Below are 23535 nucleotides of genomic sequence, written 5' to 3' on the forward strand. Positions count from 1 at the left end.
GAGCCCATACATTCTAAGACTGTACGGAGACCAATCACTGCAGAGTGTTACTCACAAGTTTTGAATGAAGCATCTGAAGCTTCACTCAACACTGACCATTACAGACGTCTGCACCCGTCTCTATGCACAGCTACAAGCGCCGAGAATACAGCAGAACTGCAATAAAAAATAATAAAAATAGAGAAATGAACATAAATATATAGAATACCTTTTTTTGGGGTTCAACAATAAGTTTTTATTAAACAGTAAAACCTGCAGCTTTCACTTCGACTTGTACAGTAGAAAATATATAAGAATAAATATCGGGTGCGGAGAAGATGGAAACCTGTTCTATTCAGTAAAACATGTGACATACACCGTGGCCCCCCAGATAGCAGCCCGCAAACAAAATATACAATCCCGCACCCCCCCCCCCGTCATAAAATCCTGCACCGCCCCCCCATCATACAATCCCGCACCGCCCCCCCCATCATACAATCCCGCACCGCACCGCCCCCCCATCATCATACAATCCCGCACCGCACCGCCCCCCCATCATCATACAATCCCGCACCTCCCCACCCCATGATCATACAATCCCGCACCTCCCCACCCCATGATCATACAATCCCGCACCTCCCCACCCCATGATCATACAATCCCGCACCTCCCCACCCCATGATCATACAATCCCGCACCGCCCCCCATCATACAATCCCGCAGCGCCCCCCCATCATACAATCCCGCACCGCAGCGCCCCCCATCATACAATCCCGCACCGCAGCGCCCCCCATCATACAATCCCGCACCGCAGCGCCCCCCATCAGACAATCCCGCACCGCAGCGCCCCCCATCATACAATCCCGCACCGCAGCGCCCCCCATCATACAATCCCGCACCGCAGCGCCCCCCATCATACAATCCCGCACCGCAGCGCCCCCCATCAGACAATCCCGCACCGCAGCGCCCCCATCATACAATCCCGCACCGCAGCGCCCCCCATCAGACAATCCCGCACCGCAGCGCCCCCCATCATACAATCCCGCACCATAGTCCCCCCCATCATACAATCCCGCACCATAGTCCCCCCCATAATACAATCCCGCACCATAGTCCCCCCCATCATACAATCCCGCACCGCAGCGCCCCCATCATACAATCCCGCACCGCAGCGCCCCCATCATACAATCCCGCACCGCAGCGCCCCCACCATACAATCCCGCACCGCAGCGCCCCCCATCATACAATCCCGCACCGCAGCGCCCCCCATCATACAATCCCGCACCGCAGCGCCCCCCATCATACAATCCCGCACCGCAGCGCCCCCCATCATACAATCCCGCACCGCAGCGCCCCCATCATACAATCCCGCACCATAGTCCCCCCCATCATACAATCCCGCACCATAGTCCCCCCCATAATACAATCCCGCACCATAGTCCCCCCCATAATACAATCCCGCACCATAGTCCCCCCATAATACAATCCCGCACCATAGTCCCCCCATAATACAATCCCACACCATAGTACCCCCCCATCATACAATCCCACACCATAGTCCCCCCATCATACAATCCCACACCATAGTACCCCCCATCATACAATCCCACACCATAGTACCCCCCATCATACAATCCCACACCATAGTACCCCCCATCATACAATCCCACACCATAGTACCCCCCATCATACAATCCCACACCATAGTAGCCCCCCCCCCCATCCCACATGGCAGCCCCTCCTCACACCTCCTAGAATTGTCAGGCCCCCTCCACAGGCTTCACATGTACCTCTCAGGCAGACACTCTCCCCTGTCAGTGCTAAAGACGCTGGTGCGCAGAGCGAGAGCAGCCATGCCTGACCAAGTTCCTGCTGTAATATAACTTCTGAAGCGCGCGCTGGCTGCCGACCCACGTGACCTAGAAACGTCACGTGATAGTGTGACGTCAGAAGGTCCGTTTGGTGTCTGGAGTTTAGACACTACCGGTCCTTTAGCTGCCTAGGATTTAGACTCTACCCTATGTGAGATTGCTAAATCCTAGCCAGCAAAAGGACCTGGTCCATCTGTTGACTAGGAAATTAGTTTATGCTACATAAAAAGATTGGATCCCACAGGATAACTGACCTGGGTCCTTCTGCTGCCTAGGAAATGGCTTATAATATATACAAAGACTGGATCCCACAGGATAAAGGACCTGGTCCTTCTGCTGCCTAGGGAATAGCTTATGTTCCCGCTCCTCATAGTATTACAACAAAGTTTTCTACGAATCCACTTCCGATGAATCATCCGAAGTCGATTCGCTCATCCCTAGATGTCAACTTTTCATCTATGGTGTTGTAGTACAGCACCTGTAAACCCCAAGAGTGCCATGGACAAATGTGTGATACTCTGTGTACAGCACTGCAGAGTATTGCAGCGCTATCATCATTAGTCTAATTAATTAGCTGCATGAGTTTACAGCACTTGTTACCAAACAATAATGTCTCTCACATGTAAACACTATGAAGAAGTGTGTCTTGTAGCGTGCCGTCTAACTTTCAGAGTAGCGTTTAACAAGTGCTGACTGATATACAGCATATATATTGCTTGTATAGAGAAGCCACACTCTGTATAGATCCGTCTCTAACAGTTGTTGATGGCTCTTGCAAGTACAGAACTTGAATTACTATGATTCTGAAGAACCAAGTAGAGTACCACCTAGAGTATCTCCAGAGTCGGAGTATGAGGAGTATGTTCCAGAAGTAAAAAAGCTGTGAAAGTTCCCCCTTCATTAGATATGGATGCTGGGCTTTGTGCAGGTTTATACTCCCTGACTTCTAAGGCTACCCAGACGGATCCGCTCATATAATGCAGACGATGGGATACGTTCAGAACGGATCCGTCCCCATTGACTTATGTTTTAAGTCTGGATGGATCTGTTTGCCTCCGCACGGCCAGGCGGACACCCGAACACTGTGTCCGCCTGCTGAGCGGAGGCCAAACGCTGCCAGACTGATGCGTTCTGAGCGGATCCGCATCCACTCAGAATGCATTAGGGCTGGACGGATGCGTTCGGGGCCACTTGTGAGAGCCTTTAAACGGAACTCACAAGCGGAGCCCCGAACGCAAGTGTGAAAGTAGCCTAAGTTTTCTCTATGTAGATGCTAGACGTAATGCAATAAAGGACATGGTCCCTCTGTCTGTTATAGATCAGCTCACGTTATCTTGGAACCATAGAATCTTATTTCTATCTACAAGGGCCTATATTCTAGAGGCCAGATATCACATCCCTCAGCTCACCTACCAGCACACAAATTAGATGAGAAAATAACATTCAATAGTCTTTTTTCTCACTCGTACAGTGTTTATTTTAGGACCTGGTCAGATATCGTAATATCAGTGTGAGGCGAAATACTATCGGACCCCGATATCGGAGTTTGACTTTGATGTCTGACTTTCTTCACAGGTCAGGGTCAAATTCACGATGAGATATGGATTTACTTTTTGAACTGTGTGATTTAGCATTAAAATAAATACTTGAGCGCAAAGTGGGTTTACTTACGTTAAATTGCATTAGCGGGTTCACTTCCTTTATAATGCAATAAGCGATTCACTTATTTTATAGAGCATTGGAAGTTCACCTACTTTACTGGGCAATAAGGGATTCGCTTCCTTTAGGTTGCAATAGGTGTTTACTATATTTAGAGCGCAATAAAGGGTTCATTTACTTTACGGTGCAATAGGGAGCACACTTTAGGGTGCAACAGGGGTTTGCTTACTTAAAGGGGTCCTCTCACTTCAGTAAGTGGCATTTATCATGTAGAGAAAGTGAATACAAGTCACTTACTAATGTATTGTTATTATCCGTGACGAAAGCACCTTCATCACTGGGAGTTGGAGAGGTCTGCTTGCCAGCCTCTTGCCCTGTGACGCAATTAACAAGCACAAGGGACATTGCCTGTGACGCAATTAAGCACCATGGGCATTGCTTGTGATACATTTAACAAACACAATGGGCCTTTTTAAATTGACGAACGCCCAGCGGGGCTTGGTCATCGACCGCATGGAACTATGTCCGGCCCCTTAATCCAATCATCTCCAGGATAGAGAGGAGGGATTTTACTGTTTATATGGGAGTGTGTTATATCGTACTGTATATTGATTGGTCACTGTATTTAGTGTGCCTGTCCTCCATCAGGTCCCCAGGGGAGTAGCCCTTTCTGGAGGACGTGCATAAAAGGCCGAGCTGTGGCCATCAATAAAGGAGTCCTGCTTTATACCTTCATGAAGTCTTGGCTCATGTTTGGGGAATGGGATAACTACACTCTTGCGGATTGCTATAGCACAATACTCCCCTGAGTATAAGCTCTTGTAAGAGCTTGTTCCTGCTCTATGGATTTAGGAGAGGTTCACCCACTGGAAGCTAAAGCCCGGTCTTGGGTCCAGCGTGGGTGGAGGACAGCGAGACCCTAACCAAGCTGCGGCGGTTTGTGGGGTCTGTGGTGGTTATGGTGTCCGGTGGAGTGCTTGGAGCCCTCTGGAAGCACTAGGAGCATCCGTCAGCGGAAGGTGCCCAGTCGGGGGGGGCAGGCGTTCCGTTATCCATATTGCTACCTTTGTTGGCTGGATTCTTTTTTCCCTTATGTTATACACTGCTCGTTTCCATGGTTACAGACAACCCTGAAATCCATCAGTGATGGTCTTGCTTGCACATTATAGGAAAAAGCACTAGTGTATGTACGCTCCCATGGACCCGGCCACCAGAGAGGCTGATGCTTTTTCCTAGTGTGCAAGCACGACCACCACAGATGGATTGCAGGGTGGTCTTTAACCATGGAAACGAGCCGTGTATGTGATAGAAAAATGAATCCAGCCAGCAAAGGAAGCAATATGGACAATCACAATACATTAGTAAGTGCCTTATATTAACTTTCTCTACATGATAAATGTGACTTACTGAAGTGAGACAACCCCTTTAAGGATACAATAGAGGTACAAAGTGGGTTTACTTCATGTTTTTTTTTTATTGCTATGTGATTTAGCAGCACATATACATTATATATGAAACTCCTTTGACACTGATGGGTGAGAAAAGTCACACATCAAAGTCAAACATAATTTGCATTTGTCTCCTAGCGAGGGTTAACAAAATACATTTTTTCAAGGTTTCTATTGGGTCTTGAACCTAAAGACTGGTGTTTGTAAGCCAGAAGCCTTACCATTAAGGTATAGGCTGAACTCGGAGTAGTTCTGGATTTTCTTTCACTATGTGATACAGCAGACAAATACACAGGAACTCTTTAAATAATTTTGAATCTGACGCTGACCAAAGAGGAAAGTCAGACATCAAAGTCAAACATCATTTTAATTGGTCTCCTAGCTAGGGTTTAAAAAAATAAAAAATAAATTATATATATAACAAAAGTCCGCAGCACTTCTTGCTGGGAGATTAAAGCTGTATTTTATGTATCGAACAAGGAGGACAAAACTCCCTTCCCGAGTCGCAGTGATTCACGCTGCATTCAGCGCGTCTCCCAATACCTAATGCGCAGCAAGGAGTGCTGCGGACTTTTATTGTTTATTCATCATCCTGAATCGAGGGATTACCGTGGGCACCCTTCTTCTCAACTTCCAAAGGACTGCTGCCTGACTTTTTATGGATCTAATATATATGTGTGTATGTTATTTTTTTAGGTTTGTATCGGGTCTTGAACGCTATTAGACTTATACACAGAAACCTTATCATTGCCTTATAGGCTCAGCCTGAAAGGATCATGGATCTTCTCTAGCTATGTGATTTTCCATAAAAATACACAAATTCTTTTTGAACCTGACCAGTGAGTAGTCAGACAAAGTCAAACATCATTTCAATTTGTCTCCTAGCTTGGGTTTAAAAATATATTTTTGTTATTAAGGTTTCTATTGGGTCTTGAACTCAAAAACCTTTGGTTTGCAATGCAGCAATCTTAACTCTGAGCTATAGGCTCTTTTATAGTTCTATGAGCTCTCGCAAATAAGTCCATCTATAACTCATTCTGACTGACCCGGACCTGTGAAGAAAGTCCGGTGTCAGAGATAGGATTTTGCCTTACATTATTCTGATACTTGACTATGATATCTGACAATGTCCTAAAATGAACCCTGTACATTTGGATCTGCTAGTTTTTAATGGTCCAACTGTAAATCAACACTACAAACCAATATTTCTAAGAAAACTTTTTTATTGACAATAAAATACAGCATAAACAATGTTCCTTAATTGTAGTGGACATACCAAACATTTGTAAGCCATACAGAACCACTGCGTTTGTCATTACATTTTGTGTACAGTATATTACTACCTCAAAAAAAATGTTGCGCAACCATGTTTTGCATTTAATAAAATTACATTTTTTTATTATTACATGATTACAAAAAAAATCGTATGATGCAACAAATCACATTGGAATAAAAAGTGTGCACCAGTAGTGAAAAACTATTAATTCAAATACATTAATAGTTCATATTTAGACATAAAATATAACCATATCAATAACCAAATCATAAGTGCAAATTACTATATGTTGGGTCTCAAAGAAATAAAAAGAAAAAACTAAGTGCAAATAATAAATACTGTATTTACATATGTATATATATTTATATCCTCATAACCTACATTTAACCCCTTAAGGACACGGCCCTATTTCACCTTAAGGACCAGGCCATTTTTTGCAAATCTGACCAGTGTCACTTTATGTGGTGATAACTTTAAAACGCTTTAACTTATCCAGGCCAACAATATTGTTTTTTCGGCACATATTGTACTTCATGACACTGGTAAAATGAAGTAAAATAAAAAAAAAATATTTATAAAAAAAATACCAAATTTACCAAAAATTTGTAAAAAATTGCAAATTTCCAAGTTTCAATTTCTCTACTTCTATAATACATAGTAATACCGCCAAACATATTTATTACTTTACATTCCCCATATGTCTACTTCATGTGTGTAGCATTTTGGGAATTATATTTTATATTTTGGGGATGTTACAAGGCTTAGAAGTTTGGAAACAAATCTTGAAATTGTTCTGAACTTTTCAGAAACCCAATTTTTAGGGACCAGTTCAGGTCTGAAGTCACTTTGTGAGGCTTATATAATAGAAACCACCCAAAAAGACACCATTCTAGAAACTACACCCCTCAAGGTATTCAAAACTGATTTTACAAACTTTGTTAACCCTTTAGGTGTTCCACAAGAATTAATGGAAAAACGAGATTTTTGTATAACTTACCAGTAAAATCTCTTTCTCGCTCTTTCCTTGGGGGACACAGAAGACCTTGGGTATAGCTCATCTCCATAGGAGGCGTGACACTAAGTGAAAACTGTTAAGCCCCTCCTCCATCAGCTATACCCTCAGCCTGGAGAGAGAGACTGCCAGTTGCGTGTCCAAGTAGTGAGAAAAGGCAAAGTCCAACAAGTGGAAACAACAAGCCAACTACCCAACGGGTAAACAAAACTCGGAAACCGTGCAGAAAAAAACAAAACAAAAAAACAATGAATGGGTGGGTGCTGTGTCCCCCAAGGAAAGAGCGAGAAAGAGATTTTACTGGTAAGTTATACAAAAATCTCGTTTTCTCGCCCAATTTCCTTGGGGGACACAGAAGACCTTGGGACGTTCAAAAGCAGTCCAAGAGGGGAGGGACCACAGCACCAAGGCAAAGCACCCGAAGGCAGCAAGGAAATGCCGCCTGCAAAACCAGGCGGCCCAAGGCAGCAGCCGCCGAAGCCAGAGTACGCACTCTGGAGAACCTGGTAAGGAGTGCAAGGTAGACCGCGGCCACTCTGCACAATGGCATGGCCGAAGCCCAATGCCTCCGGCCGCGGAGGCACCATCCGCTCTGGTGAAATGAACGGTGACACCAAAAACAAACCCCTGCCTTTGATGCACCAACCTCAGCAACAGCCATTTGGTTAAAGCGGAGGAAAGCACCCAGGAGCCGTCAACCTTAGCGCGGACCTCGCGGAACACAAGAGACCGAGCGTCGACAAGAGTCGGAGATGTCCAAGCAAAAAAACTGCAGACACTGCTAGTAACAGAGTCCCAGTCGCAGGACCAGGCCAGACTGGAGAAGACAGAATCATGGGAAGAGAAAGGCCGAGTGGGGGAATGCCCAGCTTCCTAAAGAACCCCAGGTAAGATCCGAAGTCAGACAACAGAACCCGGACGAAGCACGGCCGGGAGCGAACACTAGTGTGCTCGCTGGACTCGTCTGGGCAGGCGGGAGGAAACCCAATGCGAGTAGGCGCAGATCAGTGGCACGGGCAAAAAGGTTGGTAAAACTGGTCCCATCGGCCCCCGAGCAACACCGTCCCGTATCCACACGAAGTGGGGGAGCAGAAGGGCAAACGGAAGGAACCGAAAGCGACCCGGCCAGCATCCAACAGACGCCAGGACAAGTCAGGCGAAAGTCCCTGTCATTATAGCCACCACAGGAAGGTGTTCTACAGTCCCGGTGTGGGGACTTGAAGGGTAATCTTGACAGAAGAAGTAGTCCCGCCAGGTTACCGAGAAGGTAAGTCCAAGCAGGACCATTGCCCAGAATGGAAAAAATAATCTGCACCCAGCGGGAGGACAGAATGCGGCAACCCGGTAAACAGGCACACAGCTAGTACAGCCAGTGCGAACAACGGAGACAGTATGAGGCCATAAGGAACACCGGAACCATCCATATGAACAACCATGTTCTCCCCAGAGGGGAGGGCAGCGAAGGAACAGCCCCTGAAGCCTGGCCGGGGCAGAAGCCACATCGGAGTAAAACTGTCCCAGCGGAAGCCAAAACAGAGCAGTCGAGAAAAAACAGTCGAGAAGACGGGTGACAACCTCCAACCGAAAGGAGGAGTGGGCAACAGGGAAGCCATAGGACCGCTCAAAAGCAGAACTCCGCTACTCCGAGATGTCCGGCTCACCAATTCGCAGAAGGCGAATACCCTAATGAACCGAAAGTGGAGGTCCCTGGGACATCGAGCACCCAAGAGACGTTGGGCGACCTGCTCGAAAAGAGCGGCTAGAACCCGGTAGCAAAACAAACTGAAGCACGGAGGGTGCAACAGGAAGAACTCATACCAAAACGCATCCAAGAGGAGGAATGGCAATAGGCGAGGGAACCGCAATCCCGCCAGAGCCAACGTAGACTTCGAGGGACGCTGGAGAAAGCACTCTCGACCATGTGACCGCTTGCGCTGGGAAGCAATGCCACAGGGGAACTAATGGGTACGCATCTAGGAACCACGAACACTCCCCAGGCGGAAGGGCCAACGAACATGGTGGACACCGTCACAACGGAAACACAATATACCCTCCGAACAGAGAATGGATACCACCCAGCTCGCTGCAGTAGAGAGCAAATAGAGCCCGACCAGGTCAGGTGAACAGAAAGATCTCTTCAGAGAAGAGTGCCAGGCTGGCGGCAATCATCGTATCCCAAGAGAAAAACGGTATGTCGCAGGAAGAATGGAGGCATACGTACAAGCAGCCCCGTAAGCAGTGAGAAAGCCAACCCACCTACGGAAGGAGAAGGCATACACGGCCCAACAACGCACAGAGTGCACAAGAGCGTCCGCCCACTGCAAAATAGTCACTCAGCGAAGAGGGCCAGCCACAGAATCCATGGAAGTGCAAAGTGCAACCGGAAGGGGGGGATATACACAAGACTAGTATGGCATGCGATGGAACGCAAGCAGTCCGCCCAGAAGAGAGGGAAATGTACTTGGCAAACATTGCAGACAGCAAGCGTGCAAAGCCCGCCCCACAAGGGTGTGATGCCCAAGACCAGTACCTACTTCAGAGAAGTAGGACATACCATATCCCGCCCAGAAGAGGGCCATGCACCTGGCCACACAGCATCCAGCAGGACGTCCACCTAGTGAAATGGGGACATGCACAGGGTTATCCTAGCATTAAGTGAGTGCAATAATCCACCAAACACCGAATTTCGTGAGAGTACAACTACTCCGCCAATGAATGGGGACAAGTACAAGTCCAGCACAGCATATACAAGGACAGTTGTGAGTCCTGTGAGCATACAAAATTCCACCCATGGAATGAGGGGTGGTCACGCACAAGGCCAGCACCGTATCCAATGGGAGTGCAAGTACTCCACCCATCTTAGAGGCCAGCAACAATCTGGTGAGAGTGCAGTATGCTGCCCAGAAGGGGGAGCCATGCCCATGGCCAGTATTGCAACCAGGGAGAATGCGAGCACCCCGCCATGGATGGGGGTCATGCACCTGGCCAGCAGCATACTGGCGAGAGAACAAACACAGCCAGTGAGAGTGTGTGTATGTTGCCTGAGGAAAGGAGACCTGCCCATGGCCGACAGCAAATCCAGTAAGAGTGCCGTACACCGCCCACGGAAGGGGGAACATGTATATGGCCGGCAGCGGATTCAGTGAGTAGCAAGCACCCCACCATGGAAGGGGGTCATGCACACGGCCAGCAACTTACCGGCGAGAGAACGACCCCAGTCAGTGAGGGTGTATGCATGGCGCCTGAGGGAAGAAGGCATGCCCAAGGCCGGCGGCGAATCCAATGAGAATGCAGCATACCGCCTATGGAAGGGGGTTATGTACATGGCCGGCAGCAAATCCAGTGAGTGCAGAATTTCGCCTACGGAAAGTGCTTTCTGGCCGGCAACGAATCCAGTGTGAGTGCAGCTTTTCCCTATGGAAGGAGGCCGTGCACATGCCCAGCACCATAACCGATGAAGTGCAGTATTCCGCCTATGGAAGGGGGTCATGCACAAGACCGGCAGCGAATCCAGTGAGTGCAGCATTCCGCCTATGGAAGGGGGTCATGCACAAGACCGGCAGCGAATCCAGTGAGTGCAGCATTCCGCCTATGGAAGGGGGTCATGCACAAGACCGGCAGCGAATCCAGTGAACGCAGCATTCCACCTATGGAAGGGGGTCATGCACATGGCCGGTATCAAATCCAGTGAGTGCAGCATTCCGCCTATGGAAGGGGGTCATGCACATGGCCGGCATCAAATCCAGAGAGTGCAGCGTTTCGCCTATGGAAGGGGATCACGCACATGGCCGGCAGCGAATCCAGTGAAAATGCAGCGTTCCCCTATGGGAGGGGGGTCGTGCACCAGACCAGCACCGTATCTGGTGAGAGTGCAGATTCCATCTATGGAAGGCGGACATGCACAAGACCGGCAACGAATCCAGTGAGTGCAGCATTCCGCCTATGGAAGGGGGTTGTGCACATGGCCTGCAGCGAATCCAGTGAATGCAGCGTTCTTGTGCACATGGCCAGCACCGTATTCGGTGAGATTGCAGTATTCCACCTAAGCAGGGGGTCATGCACCAGGCAAGCCCGCAGCCCGAGAGAGTGCAGTATCCCAAGAAGGGAAACATGCACCAGCCGGGGAGTGCGACACCATGCCGCTTATGGAAGGAGCATGCATACAGCAGCACTACTGAGATAAGGCTGCAGCGTCTCATGCACATGGCCGCGCACCAGAAATCCGTTAGTTATCCATTTTATTTAATTCTAAATAAAACAGCCTCTCTGAGGCAGAAAGAGGGGCCACCATACAGGTGCCCAGCATCTTAGAGAAGTAGGGAAAAAAAAAAACAGGGCAGGGGGGGGGGCAGCCATACAGGCCCATCGGGAGCCGCCGATACCCGAAGGGTTAACAGACATCCGACCTGGGGAGGGGGGAGGAGGCGGCGCCGATCCCCTGGGGGCGGGGAACCTCCAGGCGGGAAGAATTCGTGCCTGGAGAAGTTCCCGCCCCCTCCAACAGAGGCCGGAAGTTTGCGGCCTAGTAGGCCGTGAAGCCGGGGCCTAAATTTTTTGCGGCACCCGGCTGACCGGGGCCGCACAGGAAACCGAGAGTGGACTGCCTGTGCATACCGGCCGCGGAAGCCACCCCGCGGACCGGAGAGTCAGGGAGCCCGGGTGGAGCGCCGAAATGCGGCCCAGTAGGCCCGAAGCCTGGGCCAAAACTTGCGGCGCCCGGCCGACCGAATTCGTCGACGGCCGGCCGGAAACGGTGGAGCATCGTGCTCAAGCCAAACGCCGGCCGCGGGAGTCTACCCCGCAGGCCAGAACAGTCGGGGGCCGAAGGAGCGCCGGAGGTGCGGCCCAGCAGGCCGGGAAGCCTGCAAAATTCACCGCACCGCCGTCAGGAAACGGGCCCTCGGCCCAGAGCAGCGCATCGGTAAGGGGATGGGGGGGGACCCTGAGACCGGGTGCCTGTGCGGATGAAGAGTACAGCGTTCACAGGAGAGACGCTGATAGGTGAAGGGAGGCGATGTGGCTGCCTATTCGCAGCATTCTGCAGCTAGCGTGGGAGCTGCAAATGTCCCAGGAAGGGAGGAGAGGGAGCAGGGAGTAGAATGTCGCCCTGCAGCACCCCAGGGGCCAGCCTAGGTTCAGCAGTGACAGAAGGGTCCAGAGGCCCAGTATGGGGGCCAGGCACGCAGGAGACCATTGGGTGGGGGGTGGGGGACGTAGGGCTGGAGAAGCCACTCTCTTACCACAGCCGTCTTCACCCTCGGTCCATTCCAGCAGGGTCGCCCCTTCAGCTACTGGCACCGTAGTGGCAGGACACTGGAAGAGGGACTTGGCGTGTGGGCGACCCTTGCGCTGGCGGGATGTAGGGGAGCTGGGCTGCCCTGATCCACCTTGCCTTCTGTGGGGGAGGCAGCAGTGCGGGTGACCGGCACTGGCGCAGCTCAACCCCGGGAGAAACAGAGAGGTCAAGTGCGTCTCTGTTGTCCCTGATGATCTGGAACAAAAAGAAAAGAAAAAAATCAAAATTTAAACAAGGAGAAAACAGCCCTGCAGAGCAGGGAGTGTCTTGCCTCCTTGGACACTAAGCAAAAAACTGGCAGTCTCTCTCTCCAGGCTGAGGGTATAGCTGATGGAGGAGGGGCTTAACAGTTTTCACTTAGTGTCACGCCTCCTATGGAGATGAGCTATACCCAAGGTCTTCTGTGTCCCCCAAGGAAATTGGGCGAGAAATACAGATACAATTTCAAAATTTCACTTTTTTGGCATATCTTCCATTTTAATATATTTTTTTTCCAGTTACAAAGCAAGGGTTAACAGCCAAACAAGACTCAATATTTATGGCTCTGATTCTGTAGTTTACAGAAACACCCCATATGTGGTCATAAACCACTGTACGGGCACACGGCAGGGCACAGAAGGAAAGGAATGCCATACGGTTTTGGAAAGGCAGATTTTGCTAGACAGTTTTTTCTGGACACCATGTCCCATTTGAAGCCCCCCTGATGCACCCCATGAGTAGAAAATCCATAAAAGTGACTCCATCTAAGAAACTACACCCCTCAAGGTATTCAAAACTGATTTTACAAACGTTGTTAACCCTTTAGGTGTTCCACAAGAGTTATTGGCAAATAGAGATGACATTTCAGAATTTAAATTTTTGGGCAAATTTTCCATTTTACAATTTTTTTTCCAGTTACAAAGCAAGGGTTAACAGCCAAACAAAACTCATTATTTATGGCCCTGATTCTGTAGTTTACAGAAACACCCCATATGTGGTCGTAAACCGCTGTACGGGCACACGGCAGGGCGCAGAAGGAAAGGAATGCCATACGGTTTTTGGAAGGCAGATTTTGCTGGACTGTTTTTTTTTTTGACAATATGTCCCATTTGAAGCCCCCCTAGAGTAAAAACTCCAAAAAAGTGACCCCATTTTAGAAACTACGGGATAGGGTGGGAGTTTTGTTGGTACTAGTTTAGGGTACATATGATTTTTTTTGTTTCTCTATATTACACTTTTTGTGAGGCAAGGTAACAAATAGCTGTTTTGGCAGCGTTTTTTTTTTTGGGTTATTTACAACATTCATCTGACAGGTTAGATCATGTGGTATTTTTATAGAGCAGGTTGTCACGGACGCGGCGATACCTAATATGTATACTTTTTTTTTTATTTATGTACGTTTTACACAATGATTTCATTTTTGAAACAAAATAAATCATGTTTTAGTGTTTCCATAGTCTAAGAGCCATAGTTTTTTCAGTTTTTGGGCGATTATCTTGGGTAGGGTATGATTTTTGCGGGATGAGATAACGGTTTGATTGGCGCTATTTTGGGGTGCATATGACTTTTTGATCGCTTGCTATTATACTTTTTGTGATGTAAGGTGACAAAAAATTGTTTATTTAGCACAGTTTTTAATTTTTATGGTGTTCATCTGAGGGGTTAGCTCATATGATATTATTATAGAGCTGGTCGATACGGACGCGGCGATACCTAATATATATATATTTTTTTATTTATGCAAGTTTTACACAATAATATCATTTTTTAAACAAAAAAATAAATCACGTTATAGTGTCTAGTTTTTTTTTTTTGGGCCATTGTCTCATGTAGGGGCTAATTTTTTGCGGGATGAGGTGACGGTTTGATTGGTACTATTTCGGCGTACATGTGACTCTTTTGATCACTTTTATCACCTTTTTTGGGAAGTAAGGTGGGCAAAATTTCAATTTCCTGATAGTTTTTATTTTTATGGAGTTCACCGTGCGGGGAAACTAACATGACCGTTTTATAGATCAGGTCGTTACGGACGCGGCGATACCCAATATGTGTAGTGTATTTTATTTTTTAAATTTTTATTCAGTGATAAATGTGATTTTATTATCTTTACTCTTTTTTTTTTTTTTTTACATTTTTGGGACCTTTTAGCATAGATCTGTTCAGCACCATGGACAGCAGGACGCCTGAGAAGGCGTCCTGTTGCCATGGGGACCTTCCCCGTCTGCCACAACTAAGCAGATGGGGAAGGAGGGGAGCTCCCTCCCTCTGTCCCCCCATCCATCTGGGGGCTGCAAAGGCACAGCAGGAAAGGGTGAAATGGCTAAACGGCTGACATCGCACTGAGCAATGTGCTGACACTCTGGTAAACCACTGGACACCAATGAAAATTTAGCGGGAGGCGGGCGGGGGATCGCGATCCCGCAACTGCCGCACCGCCCACAAATTAGATTTTGGACATTTTTAGGTTTCTGATCCCTGCGGTCAGGGACCGCAGGGATCAGAAACTACATAAAGCGCTGCAAACCGCAGGTCTGAATTGACCTGCGGTTTGCAGCAATCGCAGGTATGGGGGGGTCACAGGTCCCCCCTCGGCATTGAGCCTGAGTGCCTGGCTGTGTGTAACAGCCGGCACTCAGCGCTCTCACCATGTCTGCAGACATGGTTTAATGCCAGGACGAGTATACTCATCCTGGTGCGCTAAGTACCCTCGCTCCAGGACGAGTATACTCGTCCAAGGTCCTGAATATGTTAAAGGGAATCTGTCACCTGCTTTTACCATTTTAAGCTGGCACCATCGCTATGTTCACTAAAGTACATTATTTCCAGAAGTCATCTTTTTACTTTATTTCGTTTTGTCCTTTTGATATAAAAGCGCTTTTTATGATATGCTAATGAGGCTCCAAGGTGCCCAGAGGGGCGTTTTTTCCCCTCTCCGGTGCCCAGTGACGCCCCCCTGCAGTGCCTAAGAACGCCTCCTGATCCTCAAATAACCTCCCACAGCCCGGCAAACGGTTCCGCCCCCTCCCCACGTCATAGTCTACCTTCTAGAAATGCCCAGTCCTTCTTCCTGTCGGCTAGAAAACTTGCGCACGCGCAGTACCGCCTGCGCGATCATCAACCTCCTCAGGGCAACAGCGCTCAGGTTACATCACTGGGCTCAGCGCATGCTCAGTGAGACTTTTAAGGCTGTTGCCCTCAGGAGCTTGATGATCGCGCAGGCGGTACTGTGCCTGCGCAAGTTTTCTGTCCGCGACAGGAAGAAGGACGACTGCACACTCTCAATGGCTGCACACTCTCCCCGGTCAACCAAGTCCGCTGCCTTGGAGTGACCTTGGATTCTGCCCTCTCCTTCAGACCGCACATCCAAGCCCTTTCCACCACCTGCCGCCTCCAACTCAAAAACACATCCACACTTTCCTTAACTTTGAATCTGCGAAAAAAAATTTACATGCCCTCATCATCTCCCGCCTAGACTACTGCAACATCCTCCTCTGTGGCCTTCCATCTAGCACCCCTCCAATCTATCGTCAACTCTGCTGCCCGACTAATCCACCTCTCACCCTATTACTCCTCTGCCAATCCCTTCACTGGCTCCCCATTGCCCAGCGAATTCACTTTAAAGTACTAACAAATACATACAAGGCCGTCCATAACCTGTCCCCTCCCTACATCTCTGAGCTACTTTCCCGATACACCCCCCACACGCACTCTCCGATCCTCACAAGACCTCCTTCTCTCCTCTCCTCTTATTGCCTCTTCCCACAATCGCCTCCAGGACTTCTCCCGTGCATCCCCCACACTCTGGAACTCGCTTCCCCAACATATCAGACTCTCACCTACAGTGGAATCCTTCAAAAGAAACCTGAAAATCCACCTCTTCAGACAAGCCTACAACCCGTGACCCTGCTGCCTCTATACCGCCATGACCAGCTTCACCCGCACCTACTGTGTCCTTCTCTCATACCATGTAGATTGTAAGCCCTCGCGGGCAGGGCCCTCTCTCCTTCTGTACCAGTCTGTAACTCATCTTGTTTATGATTAGTGCAATTGTCTGTATTATGTATGGGCACCGCTTATCATATGTACAGCGCCAGGGAATGAATGGCGCTTTAATAATAAATAATAATGATATAGCGTGGACCATTTGCCTTGTATTTGTCTGGATTTTTAAACCGAATGAAATAAAAGTTTGCTTGTTTTTTGGAGCCGAACATCATTTCGTTTTCTTCCTATGGTTACTTACACATAATCTGCAACAGCTCCATATCTTCTCGTTGACGCAAATTTATGTCACATGTCGTTAAGGGGTTAAAGAGATGCTCAATCCATGTGCATAACGAAATAAAAATTATGACGACAAGTGCATAACAAGGGTAAAAAAAAAAATGACAGAATATAAGCATATGATGTTGTGAACGAGGTGACTGGATCCATTCAATCTTCAAGAAAGCAAATGTAAGAAGCCAACTGAAACCTGTTTAAAAATAAAGGGAAAAAAGTGAATATATAAACCAGAAAGAAAGCCTGAAAAATTTACTAGACAAATATTAAAAAAAGAAAGTACCTTTCATACAATATCCATTCTTTAGCGTTTTCCCTAAGGCTGGATGTTCTCAGGAAACATCACCACCAGGTATCTTTCTGGTAACGCGCGTCACCCCTATTGTTGTCTGCCTCCGATATGACCAGACCCTGCACCTGCAAAAAGATTAGCCTCAAAAATTAATGTCTTGCTCTTATCCAGGTCACATTTCTATCAAAATGTTCATCTAAATAGTTCAAGTGGCCATCAGTTTATTAAACATTTCCATATTTAAAAAAAAAATAAAAAATAAAAATCACACTTCCACAAAATACATGCTTTTAACCGCTTGCCGCACACCTAACGCCGAAAGGAGTCATTGCTGCGGCTCTCAGGCTACACTAACGCAGATTGGAGTCATCTCGCGTGAGCCGAGATTTCCTGTGAACGCGCGCACACAGGATCGCGTAGTTCACAAGTTCACCTGCAGCCTGCCGGCCGCGATCATTGGCTGGCAGGCTGTGGATTTTTGAATCGACCAATGAAATGGTTATGTCAGACGCTATTTTGAAAATAGCATCTGATATACCTGCTGCCTGGTCCTCTGGTGTCCCTTTTGCTTGGATCGACCACCAGAGGACACAGGCGGCTCTCTAAGTAGCACCAATCACCACACTACACATTAGATATTACCCTGTCATTTATTAACCCCATATTTAGCACCTGATCACCCATATTAGACTCCCTGATCGCCCCCTTATCCACCCCCCTGTCACTGATCACCCCCCTGTAAGGGTTCCTCATCCCTGCCAGGTAGTTTAGCGCCCAGCCCACTCCAGTCACTGATTAGTCGCTGATTAGCGTCATCGCTGTCACTAATCAGCACTAGTACTATATAGTATCTGTAAGTGATCAATACTGATCGCAATCAGATCTATATAAGTACATTAGGGTCACCTTAGGCACTACAAAAAACGCCGTGTTCGCCCGATCAGGCCTGATCTTGTGCGCACACTTGCGTTCAGTCCGCCCCACCGCAGTGACAGAATATTTTTTTCTAATCACTGCAAAAACACCGTAAAAATTGCTGCGCCGCTATAAAGATCACTTTTGAGCTTTTTGGGTCTTTATTAGCGATCGCAGCTTTAGGCCCCATGCACACGGCAGTGTGCGGGCCGTGGAACCGCGGCCTGGATCCCTCCTGAGAGCAGGAGCGCACGGCGTCACTGGTTGCTATGACGCCGTGCGCTCCCTGCTGCCGGCACAGTACAGTAATACACTGGTATAGATCATACCAGTGTATTACTGTATTGCGGCGGCAGCAGGGAGCGCACGGCGTCATAGCAACTAGTGACGCCGTGCGCTCCTGCTCTCAGGAGGGATCCAGGCCGCGGTTCCACGGCCCGCACACGGCCGTGTGCATGGGGCCTTACTTCGCAAGCACTCCTTTCTACTAGGTAGGTTTGCTCTTTTTCCCCGGGTAGTCTCAGAGGAATACCCCCTAAATTTAGTGAACCCAAAATGTCAAACAAGGGGGTATTCCGCTGAAGAGGCCTACAGGATTCTGGCCGTGATGGATGAAAGCGATGGGGACGCCTCATCCGCTGAATCCAGTGGTTCAGAATATGAACCTGTAGACAGCAGTGGCACTCTAACCGCTAGTGAAGACGACGAGGTAGAGGTCCCTGCTACGGTCAGGCGTACCCGATCCCATGTAAGAGTTCTGCATACCTTGCATGATGATCCTCATTTGCAGCAGAGTGGTGCTAGCGCTGATCTTGTTTATGGTGCGGCATACACCAGCAGCACAGCCTGGACCTTCTACCAGCACTGCCGTATTCCCTGGTGAAGTGGCGAGCACCAGACGGGCAGTTCCAGCTGGTACGTGCAATAACTCCCCTGTCGCAGCCACCGCGTTCACAGGCCCGTAGAGCCCTTAGTCTCCCAGAGGTGCTGGCAAATCCTAATTGGCAATCCCCTGCTTCCGCCGCACCCGTATTGCCCCCTTTCTCCGCCTAGTCCCGAGTTCGCGTGGAGACGGCTCATTTAGGATCGGCCCTTCAGTTTTTTGAGCTGTTCTTCACCGCGGATCTCTATGACCTAGTTGTGGCAGAAACCAACCGCTACGCCACACAGTTTATTACCGCCAATCCGGAAAGCTTCCATGCCCAGCATTCCCGGTGGAAAGCAGTCACAGTTTCCGAGTTTAAAATTTTGTTGGGCCTTCTCCTCAGCATGGGTCTAACTAAAAAAAAACTTATTGCGGTCATATTGGTCTAAAGACCCAATACATTTCATGCCCATGTTCTCTGCTGCAATGTCCAGGGCGCGTTTTGAGGCCATCATGTGCTTTATGCATTTCACTGACAATAGCACCTGTCATCCAAGAGGCCACCCTGCTTATGACCGGCTCCACAGAATTCGGCCCCTCATAGACCATTTGTCATCCAGATTTGCAGATGCGTATACCCCTAATCAGAACATCTGCATAGACGAGTCCCTAGTACATTTTACCGGGCGCCTTGGCATCAAACAGTACATCCCCAGCAAGCGCGCCCGGTCAACTGTGCTTCTTGCAGACTCCAGACTAACTCTATAGGCCCCCTGCAGAGTATTACTTAGCCATACACCCACCAAGCAAAAACCTCACCTGCTTCTGCCCTTGTCCTCACCAGATCAAACCACTCAAAAGCCCGGGAAATCAACGGTGCTTCTTGCAGACTCCAGACTGGCTCCGCCTACTCGAGTCTGGTCACATGGGCATGACATCATCAGAGGTCCTTTAGCTGCCTAGGAAATAGCATCTCCCCTGCGGTGGCGGGGTGCGTTCCACAGTGGAACGCACGCTCACACCACATGCCTGCAGCTGAGCTACACCTGTGGCCAATACATCTGAATAATCAAGAGGGCTATAAAGTGGGCAGTGACAGTCAGACAATGGCTCTGGACCGCCATAGGGAGTGCAAGGAGGACTGGACTGTAGGACAACTTAAATGTGAGTAACTCCATAAGACTGCTATAAATGGGCTCAGGATATATGAATACATCTTCTCTCATTACTTAATGTCTTGAATGCCCAGGCTCCATTCATCCACCTGATATATCTGTGGGGCCAGACTTGCGTCATCTAGGACCTTTTCAAGGTAGCATCATTTATTTTGGTGGTGGTTTCCTTGAGTGACTGGAGACACAATAAGTATGTATATGTATATACTCCGCTTTTTTTTCAGCCATATATCTATATCCCATAGGGACGCTCGTCCTATAATATGACGACCTGTGCCCTGTTGGCATACTAATACAAGGAGTGACATCAAAACTCTTAGACAGAGTGAGTTACCAATTAACCCTATGTGACTAGCATGGTGGTGGGCACACATTTATCAGGTGATGATTTAGTGCTGATGACGACCTGTAATTATACATATATGTCTCTTTTTCCTTTCTGTTCCCTTTACAGAATCCTAATCTGAAGTCCTGCATCTATGTAACTGATAGCCATGCATCGATGGTTGATTATGTCGGATGCTTCCTTAAACTCTCTTTAATACTAATAATATCATGTAAAACCAATAGGTCCAGTTCGAACTGCCATTTGTGCAGGAACAGACATGATCACACTAGGGCTGGTGAGAGAGATTCACCAGTAGAGCGGTCCCATTACCTGGGCCTCCTATCAGTGTGATATATAGGCTATATGCTGCTCACCTGTTGCAGCATTTTCTACACCTCATTATTTAATTTAACGGAAAGATTCATTCACCCCCTGATGATCCCACACCGTGGGGGAAACGCGTTGGGTTTTTAGTGTATTGCTTTGATTCGGTCCATATATCTGGGTGACCGCTTACACCCCTATAACGGAGTGTTTTTTAATGAGTAAGTCCGGTGCGCCGCGTACCTTTTGATATTTTTATATCACCAGGGATGTATACATAGCGCACTAAATTTATGTTTGTTTTTGTCTTGCTGTCCATAGAGGTCCCCCACAGAATAGGCTCATCTCAACAGGGAGGGCTACCTAGGATCTGTTAGCCTTAGGCTGGAGGACAGGGAGTCCCCACCATCAGGGGCCGTCCCTGGGCAAAGGGTTTAGCACAGGGTCCATAATAGGGACATTGTCCTTGCCCACAGCTAAACCCATCTAGTTAGAATAGGTGGTGGACCAACCATGGACACTCGATATGTGTTGAGATAATAAAGAATGTTTAATAACTGAAGCGATTGTTCTCTTGAAGGGTTGACTCTGTAGCTGGATTTTGACTTTTTAATAAGGCTGGTTGTTACGGACGCAGCAATACTTATGTGTGTTTTTTATTGTGCATAATTTTATGAGGTGAACAGGCTTTTTTTTTTTTTTTACTTAAAACTTTATTTTTTTTATTTTAAAACCCTTTTTTGACTTTTTATTTTTGTCCCACTGTGGGACTTCTTCTTTTCAGGGTTTGATCTGTTTCAATGCAGTACAGTACATGGTGTATTGTACTTCTGTAGCTGGCAGGCGCCAATGTCTGTGTAAGGGATCGGGGCTGCCATAGCAACCATCAGCCCCCTGTCACGGCAGAGCGGGGTGGGGCGATGGAGTCAGAGGGAGACCCGCTCCCTCTGTAAACCCTGCACGTAACACGTTCCTCGCTGACCATGGCATGTGAAGGGTTAATCCCGTTTCAACTATGACGGCGGTCAGTAACAGCTGGGCCCGTGCTGCTGACCGGGTGGGCGCAACTCCTGCACTCGCCCGATCCTGTACATGCACTTGGGGTTGCGGCAAGAGACCGCATTCCCCCGCGTATATGTATGTGAAAATGCGCAAATAGGTTAACGACCGATCCTGCGGATCATTCTCAGTATCAGCTCTCCTGCACACAAACGTTTTTTTATCCTATTTCCGTTCCGTTTTTTGCGTTCCGTATACGGAACCATTCATTTCAATGGATCCGCAAAAAAAGGAAGGTATTCCGTCTGCCTTCAGTTTCCATATTTCCGTTCAAAGATAGAACATGTCCTATTATTGTCCGCATAACAGACAAGGCTAGTACTGTTCTATTAAGGCCAGATGTTCCGTTCCCCAAAAAAAACGGAATGCACGCGGATGTCATTCATATTTTTTGCGGACCGCAAAATACTGAAAAAGCCACGCGGTCGTGTGAAGGAGGCCTCAGGAGCCTAGAAAACCCTTTTAAAAATAGATTGAAAAGAAACATGGACAAGCGCTGTGGCCTCTTAATAGTATTCCAAGCATAGCGCCATACATTGTGTAATGGCTGGACCTGGTATGGCAGCTCAGTCACATTTGCTGTGTGGTCTCTTCCTTACAATAGCCAGTCAGTAGATCTCTGTATATTATACATATTAACCCAGCGATGTCTGATCACCATGTGGTTGGATGATCACGACTGCTTATGATCAGGCAGAGCTCTGCTGGATCGGTGAGAGAGGTCTGCCTCCACACCATTCTGATCACTAGATGCTGAAGGATCTTGATGATGTCATGAGTGGGAGGGGCCAGAACCAGGAAGTGAATACTGTGATGTAAGTGAAGAGAAACATAATAGTGTGTGAGAGATGTATATGTAGCAGTGCTGTGTGTGCTGTATTAGTCATGGGGTGCATGCAGCAGTGCCGTGTATGTAAGTTCTGACCTTGACCCCTCCACTTCACTAAATATATATATTTTTTTCTAATTTTCCGTTGTCTAAACCAAGGGTGCGTCTTATAGTCTGGAAAATGTAGATTACACTTACCAGTATTGTGTTTTCCATGAGATAATGGCAGCACCCATAGAGAGACCTCCTCTTTCTAGACAGGAAACAGAATTGCTTAAAACAGGGAACGCCCTCTCTATCGTCAGTCCTTTTCCAAGATTAAGGAACCCTCTTATTAATATATCTATAATTATCCAGATTATTCCTCCTCTTTTTTTTAATTTTTTTTATTCAAACTCCAGGATGGGAATAACGCGGGTGCGGTCATAGACTCAAGGAAAACAGATTACCAGTAAGTGTCATCTAAATTTTCCCCTTCGCCTTATGACAGCACCCATGGAGAGCAGACAAGAAGAAGATAAAATGAGGGCAGGGGAACCGCCTGAAGAACTTTCCTTCCAAAGGCAAGACCTTCACGACAAGGCAGGTAGAGTCTGTAACGTATGAAGAGAATGCGGAGAACTCCATGCAGACACATAACAAATCTGTAGAAGCAAAACTCCTCTCTGCCCATGATGGAGATACCAACCTAGCTGAATGGGTCCCAAATCCTGAAGGGGGGAGACCCCACAATCCTAATGACCCTTCTAGGCCAACATAAGGGAAAGCATCATCATAGAAATCTCCTGGATAGGCTAAAAGGGGTCCGAGGTAAGGGCGGACAAGGCTAAGGTCCCAGGGTGGTACAAGCCTAGTTACTACTCTAATAAACTTCTTTATCCATGGATGTTCTGCAAAATTCATTTAGAACTGTCAATGCTGAGGCCTGGACCTTAACCCTTTCTACC

The 23535-nt window shown here is 47.9% G+C and overlaps 2 long non-coding RNA genes across 2 annotated transcripts in view; one reads left to right on the forward strand and one right to left on the reverse strand.

Moving 5' to 3' along the window:
- LOC122923135 overlaps positions 1-19748 on the reverse strand; it is a 35627-nt gene extending 15879 nt beyond the window's left edge. Inside the window, exons 1-3 of the long non-coding RNA XR_006387233.1 lie at positions 19693-19748; positions 17085-17218; positions 16764-16994 (exon numbers count right to left, since the gene is read on the reverse strand). This is a non-coding gene — a long non-coding RNA (uncharacterized LOC122923135). The remainder of the gene's footprint in view (positions 1-16763; positions 16995-17084; positions 17219-19692) is intronic.
- Positions 19749-20130: 382 nt separating this feature from the next.
- LOC122923134 lies at positions 20131-20657 on the forward strand. The gene is made up of 3 exons (XR_006387232.1): positions 20131-20185; positions 20273-20373; positions 20503-20657. It is a non-coding gene; the product is annotated as an uncharacterized LOC122923134 (long non-coding RNA).
- Positions 20658-23535: the final 2878 nt, after the last annotated feature.

Source organism: Bufo gargarizans, unplaced genomic scaffold, assembly GCF_014858855.1.
Source record: "Bufo gargarizans isolate SCDJY-AF-19 unplaced genomic scaffold, ASM1485885v1 original_scaffold_1247_pilon, whole genome shotgun sequence".
Classification (NCBI taxonomy): Eukaryota; Metazoa; Chordata; class Amphibia; order Anura; family Bufonidae; genus Bufo; species Bufo gargarizans.